Below are 9,774 nucleotides of genomic sequence, written 5' to 3' on the forward strand. Positions count from 1 at the left end.
AGGAGAAGGAAATGGCAACCCACTCCAGTATTCTTGTCTAGAGAATCCTGTGGACAGAGGAGCCTGGTGGGCTGCTGTCCATAGGGTCGCACAGAGTTGGACATGATTGAAGTGACTTAGCAGCAGCAGCAGATATAAAATGAAGTATGTACAAAACACACAAATATTTCCACATATGCTGTCTTGAACCGTAACCATGTATGAAAAGTAGAGTCTTGGGACCTCCCTGGTGGTCCAGTGGTCAACAGTCCACACTTCCACTATGGGGGGAACTGGTTCAGGTTCCATCCCTGGTCGGGGAACTAAAATCCCACATGCCTCCAGGTGCAGCCAAAAAAAAAAGGAGAGTCTTAGCTTCAATAATCAATTGTTCACATGGACTCAGGAGATTTTACTTCCAGTTTTAGAAGTAAAGGTTTGAATAGTGGATTGAGACATCCTGCTGACCTAATTTTGAATGGTTAAATTCATATGTGTTTATATATTCTGATTGGAAGGTAAAAAACTTATTGTGCTTGCATCAAATCAGATGAAAAAAATTTTGTTATAAAAAATGACTGATAATAATGTACTTGGAAATGAATAGAATTAAAAATTGAAAATTTTTTAGGTATGTGATATCTATATATGATTCTTTGCATATAACTATGCCAAAGAGTTGCCTGAGATTGGATCAACATTTAAAACATGACTCCTCTCAGACTATAAATGGTCTTTGACACCAAATTACTTTAGCTGGTGAATGTTAGAATCTACTTTTTATTTTCTGCTTTAATTACATATTTTTTTTACTAAAATCTTTTTTGTTTTGGTGTTTTTTTATTTGTTTTTTTTTTAACTTAAAAATGAGCAAGTTCTTTGCTAGTCAAATCAATTGCTCCTTTTCTAATCAATTGCTCCTTCAAAAAGGACATAAGAAAGGAGACAAAGAGTGTGAGAAGGAGGGAGTTTGGGGAAAATTAAAGACAAGAGTTGGAAGCAATGATCAAAATCCTCATTTGACTCTATTTTTTCTTCTGGTGTCCTGAGGTCCTCCATAGCTAATGGCACTGCATGCCATTCTTCACAGTTTTTAGGACTGTACCTTATACAATTTTTAAAAGAAATTTCAAATATGTCCTTTGAACAAATAACCATGACCATTTCTCCTCTGATAGATATAAACTCCCCATTCCAGAAGACCAAATAAAATCAACTAGATTTAAATGGGTGTGAAGAAAAACCATGTTAAAAAAAGAAAAGAAATGGTATGATGCCCAGTGAAACAAATGATCACGGAATGTTGGAGCTACACAGAATGTGATTGAGTAAATTTGCCAATTAAAGCATATTTCTCTGGTCCACTGGTCTCATAATGAAATTACATACTGTTCTTCCTCTTTTTAATTTAATCACTTAAACAAGGGCTTCTTGTACTTCTATATCCTCCTAGATTTTCTTCCTTTTGGGTTTAGTCTTAAATAATGAGAAGTTCCACATATTCTGAAAACTTTCCTTTACTGTCCCACCTTATCATCCTCCATCAGCCCGTTTCCAAGTTCAAATCTTTAAATATCTGTCTCTAAAATATTTACTCAATAATAATAATAATAAAATTTAAAAAAAAATAAAATAAAATATTTACTCAAAATTTTCTACCATAACCACATTATCTTGAAAATAGCAGGATACTTCAGTCTCACCCAAAGCTTTACTTTTACACCTTATATGTCCATTATGGTCAATATTGGACAATTTATTAATTCTACTGATGCCTGATTTTATAGATGATGCCAGGTTTTCAATTTTTAAATTTTTGTTTTCTAATTTATTGTGTAATTTGGGGATTATTTCTGATAGTACTAATTTTTAAAATGTGAACTATTTGAGGAAATGTTTTCAGTTTTAAAAAGTCAGAAAAGCAATTACATGGAAGATGCATGGCAGAAAGAATTTTCCCTCTTTCCTGCTAGCTTCTTTGGCTGGTCTAATAATTAAACTGACATAAGACAGATTACCAGAAGAAAAACAATTAACAGGAGTAAAAGCTTATGTAAGAGCAACAGTTAGAGTATGTAAAAAACAGAGTATGTAAAGCTTATGTAAAAGCAACAGTTAGAACTGAATATGGAACAACAGACTGGTTCCAAATAGGGAAAGGAGTACATCAAAGCTGTATATTTTCACCCTGCTTCTTTAACTTCTATGCAGAGTACATCATGAGACATGCCGGGCTGGATGAAGAACAAGCTAGAATCAAGATTGCCAGGAGAAATATCAATAACTTCAGATATGCAGACGACACAACCCTTGAGGCAGGAAGTGAATAAGAACTAAAGAGCCTCTTGATGAACGTGAAAGAAGAGAGTGAAAAAGTTGGCTTAAAACTCAACATTCAGAAAACGAAGTTCATGGCATCCGGTCCCATCACTTCATGGCAAATGGATGGGGAAATAATGGAAACAATAAGAGACTATTTTGGGGGGATCCAAAATCACTGCAGATGGTGACTGCAGCCATAAAATTAAAAGATGCTTGCTCCTTGGAAGAAAAGCTATGACCAACCTAGACAGCATACTAAAAAGCAAAAACATTACTTTGCCAACAAAGGTCCATCTCATCAAAGCTATGGTTTTTCCAGTAGTCACGTCTGGATGTGAGAGTTGGCCTATAAAGAAAGCTAAGTGCCGAAGAATTGATGCTTTTGAACTGTGGTGTTGGAGAAGACTCTTGAGAGTCCCTTGGACTGCAAGGAGATCCAACCAGTCCATCCTAAAGAAAATCAGTACTGCATATTCATTGGAAGGACTGATGTTGAAGCTGAAACTTCAATACTTTGGCCACCTGATGTGAAGAACTGACTCATTGGGAAAGACCCTCATGCTGGGAAAGATTGAAGGCAGGAGAAGGGGATGACAGAGGATAAGATGGTCGCATGGCATCACTGACTAAATGGATGTGAGTCTGAGTAAACTCAGGTAGTTGATGATGCACAGGGAAGCGGGCCTGCTGCAGTCCATGGGGTTTCAAAGAGTCGGGTATGACTGAGCTACTGAACTGAACTGAAAAGCTTATGGGAGCCAGATACACACATGAGACTTTCTGGCAGCAAGGCAGTTGAGGCTTATATAACCTTCTCAGCTAAAGAGAAGGGGCTGGGGTCTCAATTTACAGGAAGATGGGAAGAGCAAGTGTTTGGTAAACAAATGTTTGCCATGTTATGCAGACAAGTACTTCTGATATTAAAATTTACTTTTGGTAATAGCTCTGTCCCTGGTACAGGGCCCCTATCTAAATTCTTTCAAGCAGTTAAGAGAGAGGTAGACAGCTCTTCCTGAATCACTGGGCCTTGATTGTCTTCAACTTGAAATAAACCACATGTCAAAGTGGCATCATCTGGGGTGACATTCTGCTCCCTCTTCCAGGCTAAGCTGAGTATTATAAAGCAAGAGTATATGTTTAGTACACACTGTAAGAGACTTACTGAATACCATATTTATACTGACATGGAAATCTTGATAAATTGCATAAGATCAGAATTACTGCCTAGTCTCTCACGACAGTCATTTCTGTCCACAGGAAGCAGCAACTCATAAGACAGTTTCTTGCCTTAGAAAAACAAAAATGGACTTCCCTCATGGTACAGTGGATAAGAATTCACCTGCCAAAGCAGGAGACATGGGTTCAATCCCTGGTACAGGAAGATTCCACATACTGTGGGATAACTAAGCCAGTATACCACAACTATTGAGCCTGTGCTTTAGAGCCCATGATTCAAGACAAGGGAAACCACTGCAATGAGAAGCCCGAGCACTGCAACAAAGAGCAGCCCCTGCTCACCACAACTAGAGAAAGACCACTCACAGCAACGAAGACCCAGCACAACCAAAAATAAACAATAAAGAAAAAGAAAAGCAAAAGTGCTTTTAGAGCTGATTTTGTGTTCTGTGATAGAACAAGCAATGCCACCAGAGGCAGGTCACTTTTGACGTCTAAGAGGAAATGCCTTGTTTATTTTTTCGTCCACCAACCTCTTCTGACCTACAAAGAACCTCAAAGTATCTCCCACCCTTTCTATTGTGTTCATCAATATAACCTTAATGCTCAGAATAGTGCTAGAAAAATAGTAAGTGATCAATAAGTATTTTGATATTAAGTAATTAAAAGAAAATCTGAATCTACTGCTCTAGATATCATTTAATTAATTCCCTTCTATTTCAAAATTAAACTTAATATAAGAAGGTGCTTGATATTTATTGTCCCTTCTTCCTCATATCCAGACACTTCTAAGCCCACCAAAAGTTAATTGTCTATGTACACCATTAAAATAAAACTTCTCTATATGGCACTGTGTAGCAGCCCATTCCGGAGCTGTTTTTTCTCTCATCTTCCAAACTGACCTTCTCATGGCAGATGACTCTTTGAAGTTCCCTTTGTTCCTGAAACTCATCTCACACTTTTATAATGAGATAGGACCTCTATTTCTCTCCTTCCCCTTCCTGGTTATAACCCCAGATTCTTCTGAGAATCTATTTAATAACTAGCTTAGGGAGAGGTTAAAAGTATGGATTCTGGAATCAGATTTCCTGGTTCAAATTCTGGCTCCTCTTATTACAAGAGCTTTGGAGCGTGCTCCTAAACCTCTCTAGCCACTACAAACCATTACAGCCTCTGTAAAATAAGGGAAAGAATTTTACCTACTTCAGATAAAATAAGGTAAAACACAGAGTCCTTAACAATGCCACATGTATTGATCATCATGAGAGACTGAAGAACAACATCTAAACGCATTTCATTTCCAGATCCTACAGCTGGACAATTACTCATGCACAATTCCACTTTTGCTCTCATCTACTCATCCAGTCGGTTACAGTATACTATCTAAATCTGCTCAAAATGTTCTCCAAATCTATCTCTCCACATCTAGTCCTTGTCTAGAGTTTTGCAGATGTGGTCTTGGTTTTGGGGCACTGGGTCAGATATTGGTCAAGAAGAGAAACTAACATGTGTCAGAGTACAGTGGTTGTTCTAAACTTATTTTGTTTTGTTTTCTTTTTTATTGAAATATAATTGCTTTACGATGTTGTGTTAGTTTCTGCTGTACAATGAAATGAATCAGCCATATATGTTCATATATCCCTTCCCTCCTGGACCTGCCTCCCTCTCATCCCCTCATCCACCCCTCTAGGTCATCACAGAGCACCAAGCAGAGCTTCCTATACTTTATAGCAGCTCCCCACTAGCTATATACTTTACACATGGTAGTACATATTTGTCAATCCCAGTCCCCCAGTTCATCCCACCCTCCCCTTCCCCGTGTCCACATCCATTCTCTATGTCTGTATCTCTATTCCTGCCTTGGAAATAGGTTCATCTGTATCACTTTTCTAGATTCCATATATATGTCTTAATATATGATATTTGTTTTTTTCTCTTTCTGACTTACTTTGTATGACAGACTCTAGGTCCACCCATATCTCTATAGATGACCTTATCTCATTCATTTTGTTCCCAAACAGTCGTGTAAAGTAGGTATTATTCCCCCCCACCCTCGCCCCAGTCAGTAGACAAAGTGGCTAAGAGTTCCAACAAGCCAGCTACCTTGACCCAGGTAACACAGTTGACAAGTATAATAAATGCAAGAACTGAAATTTCCCATTAATATCAAGTTATGCCTTCTTTGTTTCTTAAGCATTACATCAATTAAAACTCCTAAGGAAAGAAAAGGGTGGGGAGAACTCTTCAGGGATATTTCTTAAGGAAAATTGAGGTAATAAATATACCCTGAAAAGATGTAGGTATTGGCATTTTTTGAGTGTTTTTGACATCTCAAGAAGACTCTGAAGCTGTATTAGATAATGAGATTGTAAATGTTTCTGAGTTAAATTAGGCTTTATCTAAAAAAAGTTCTACTTCTGTTTGCTTTATTGACTATGCCAAAGCCTTTGACTGTGTGGATCACAACAAACTGTGGAAAATATTTAAAGAGATGAAAACACCAGACCACCTGACATGCCTCCAGAGAAATCTGTATGCAGGTCAGGAAGCAACAGTTAGAACTGGACATGGAACAACAGACTGGTTACAAATAGGGAAAGGAGTACGTCAAGGCTGTATATTGTCACCCTGCTTATTTAACTTATATGCAGAGTACATCATGAGAAATGCTGAGCTGGATGAAGCACAAGCTGGAATCAAGATTGCCAGGAGAAATATCAATAACCTCAGATATGCAGATGACACCACCCTTAAGGCAGAAAACGAATAAGAACTAAAAAGCTTCTGATGAAAGTGAAAGAGGAGAGTGAAAAAGTTGGCTTAAAACTTAACATTCAGAAAACTAAGATCATGGTATCTGGTCATATCACTTCATGACAAATAGATGGAGAAACAATGGAAAGAGTGAGAGACTTTATTTTGGGGGAGGCTCCAAAATCACTGCAGATGGTGACCACAACCATGAAATTAAGATGCTTGCTCCTTGGAAGAAAAGTTACGACCAACCTAGACAGCATATTAAAAAGCAAAGACATTACTTTGCCAACAAAGGTCCATCTTGTCAAAGCTATGGGTTTTTCCAGTAGTCATATATAGATGTGAGAGTTGGACTATAAAGAAAGCTGAGTGCCAAAGAATTGATGCTTTTGAACTGTGGTGTGGTGTTGGAGAAGACTCTTGAGAGTCCCTTGGACTGCAAGGAGATCTAACCAGTCCATCCTAAAGGAAATCAGTACTGAATGTTCTTTGGAAGGACTGATGCTGAAGCTGAAACTCCAATACTTTGGCCACCTGATGCGAAGAGCTGACTCACTGGAAAAGACCCTGATGCTGGGGAAGATTGAAGGCGGGAGGAGAAGGGGATGACAGAAGATGAGATGATTGGATGGCATTACCACCTCAATGGACAAGAGTTTGAGTAAGCTCTTGGAATTGGTAATGAACAGGGAAGCCTGGTGTACTGCAGTCCATGGGGTCACAAAGAGTTGGACACGACTGAGCAACTGAACTGAACTGAAAAGTAGTTCACTGCACGCTAGCTCTTGAAAGCCTCTGGTCCTTGTAAGTCACAAGTCACACAATGACTTCAACTGATGCTTTTACTAAATATAATCAAGAATATTCTGCAAAGCAAATAGACTATCCTTTATGCAGTAGTAGGCACTAATGACAGGGTTTCCCTGATGGCTCAGTGGTAAAGAATCTGCTTGCAAGGCAGGAGTCACAGGTGTGATCCCTGGGTTGGAAGGATCCCCTGGAGAAGAAAATGGCAACCCACTCCAGTATTCTTGCCTAGAAAATTCCATGGATGGAGGAGCCTGGCAGGCTGCTGTCCATAGGGTTGCAAAGAATCAGACTCGACTGAGCATACACAGGCAAGCAGGTACTAATAACTGGATTGCATAGGTTTATTTAATCTAGTCTGGTCGGAGAAGGCAATGGCACCCCACTCCAGTACTCTTGCCTGGACAATCCCATGGATGGAAGAGCCTGGTAGGCTGCAGTCCATGGGGTTGCTCAGAGTCAGACATGACTGAGCAACTTTACTTTCACTTTTCACTTTCATGCATTGGAGAAGGAAATGGCAACCCACTCCAGTGTTCTTGTCTGGAGAATCCCAGGGATGGGGGAGCCTGGTGGGCTGCCGTCTATGGGGTCACACAGAGTCGGACACGACTGAAGTGACTCAGCAGCAGCAGCAGGACAGTGAAGTATTGGCATCTATCTGGTATATTTCTAGAGCTCTAAAGCAAGCAAACAAGAAGCAAATGGAACAATTTATTCCCCATATAACTCAGTAAAGTAAGTTCAAATCTTACAATGTAGACCTTGCCCACTCTATGATGATATAAGCTTATCTAAGAATTGACCAGAAAGCCCTTAGATGTGCTTTTAAAATAAACTGTGGCCCTACTTCATAAAATAATATTTCATGATATTACTTCATGATTAGACTACTGCAGTTTTCTTCTCAAGTAATTTTTTTAACAGTTAAAATGAACTATTTTCAGGCTCCTCACCGTGCAAAGCAGGAGAGATATAAAGACTCTTTTTGATCTGGTGTCTGGTATTAATTTAAATTGAATATTCACTACTTGAGTTTATTGCAGCAGATGTCCTCAGCTACCCAATTATTTTAGCACAATTTGGCACATATATAATTTTAAAAGAACTTGTATCTAGGCAAAGCATTTAATTTCCTACCAAATTAATCCCTTTGGAACATTACACTGGATGCCATGGTGATTAAAAAATAGACTCTTTCATAACAGCAAGTTGCTCCAGTAAATACCCAGTACTCTGCACAAATGGAAGATCTGCATTTATTTCCTCTGTTATATATGGTGCAGGTTTCCTTATTACTAATTACATGCTCTTTCTTAGCTCAGGCATTTTTAATAACAACTTGTGCTATGCCCTTTCCTTGATAATTCTGGGGTTTTCTGTTCCCGTTTGGAGGAGAAGGTATGATTTTGATGACCCCAAAAAGACAACAAATGTGGACTGTCCCAGAATTCTTTAGCAATGTGGTCTAGAACAGGAAGGATCAAAGAACTTTCTCTTGAAAATTTTGCTTAGCTAAATGGCATGTACCACAATGTGCACTTTCAATACTTATTTAATATAGGTTAACATCTCCCAGTTCCTGGAGCTGTGTAACAAATCATCCTAAAGCATTCTGGAGTAAAACAACTATTTAATTATGGGCACAGAGTCTGTGGATTAGATATTTAAGTACAGCAGAGCAGGGCTGGTTTGACTGTGGTTCATGATGGCTGGGCCCTCAACTGGCAAGGCTCAAAGACTAGGGATAAGGTAATGGCTGAGAACTACAATCATGTGGAAGCTCCTTTGCAAGCATGCCTGGCACATAGGTTGGATAGGCTGGGGGGCTTAGCTAGAAATGTTGACTGAAACATTTATATACAGTCTTTCTCAATGGTTTTGGTTTCTCAATATATGGTGACTACTTTCTGAGGGGAAGCGTTCTAGAAGAGGGCATACAGAGAGCAAGCATTCCAAAAGAACCAAGTGACAGCTAATCTAACCTTAGCATTCACATGGCATCATTCCTTCTAAATAGTTATAAGCAAATCACCAAGGTCAATCTAGATTCAAGGAGAAAAGAAACAAATATAATCACTTAATAAGAGAAGTTCAATTTGTGGACACACAGTAAGCCCCTACATACGAAAAAGCTCTCTTCCCAGAGCATGTTCATAATTCCAATGTGTTCATAAATCCAATAAAATTAGCCTAGATATCCAACTAACATAATCAGCTATATAGTACTGTACTATACTAGGTTTATGATATTTTTCACAGAAATAATACATAAAAAACAAACACTTTCAATCTTACAGTAAAGTACCTTGAAAAGTACAGAAGTATAGTAAAACAGCTGACATACAGGGGCTGGCATTGAGGGAACAGGCATGAAGAGTTACTGATTGGAAGAGGGAGAAGAGGTGGGAAATGGTAGAGCTGAAGGGTGGTCAGCAATAGGAGACAGAGGACAAGGTGCAATTTCACTCACACCTGAAGTTGATGGCACAGACTCTGGTTCCTTGCTGGATTCAATTCTATCTACCCTGTTTAAAAAATGATCCAGTGATGTCTGGATGTGGTGGTTTAGTCCCTAAGTCGTGTCCAACTCTTACAACCCCATGGACCATAGCCTGCCATGCTCCTCTGTCCATGGGATTTCCCAGGCAAAAATACTGGAGTGGGATGCCATTCCTTTCCGCAGGGGATCTTCCTGACCCAGGGATTGAACCCTCATCTCTTGCATTGCAG

This window comes from Bos indicus, chromosome X (assembly GCF_029378745.1).
Source record: "Bos indicus isolate NIAB-ARS_2022 breed Sahiwal x Tharparkar chromosome X, NIAB-ARS_B.indTharparkar_mat_pri_1.0, whole genome shotgun sequence".
Lineage (NCBI taxonomy): Eukaryota > Metazoa > Chordata > Mammalia > Artiodactyla > Bovidae > Bos > Bos indicus.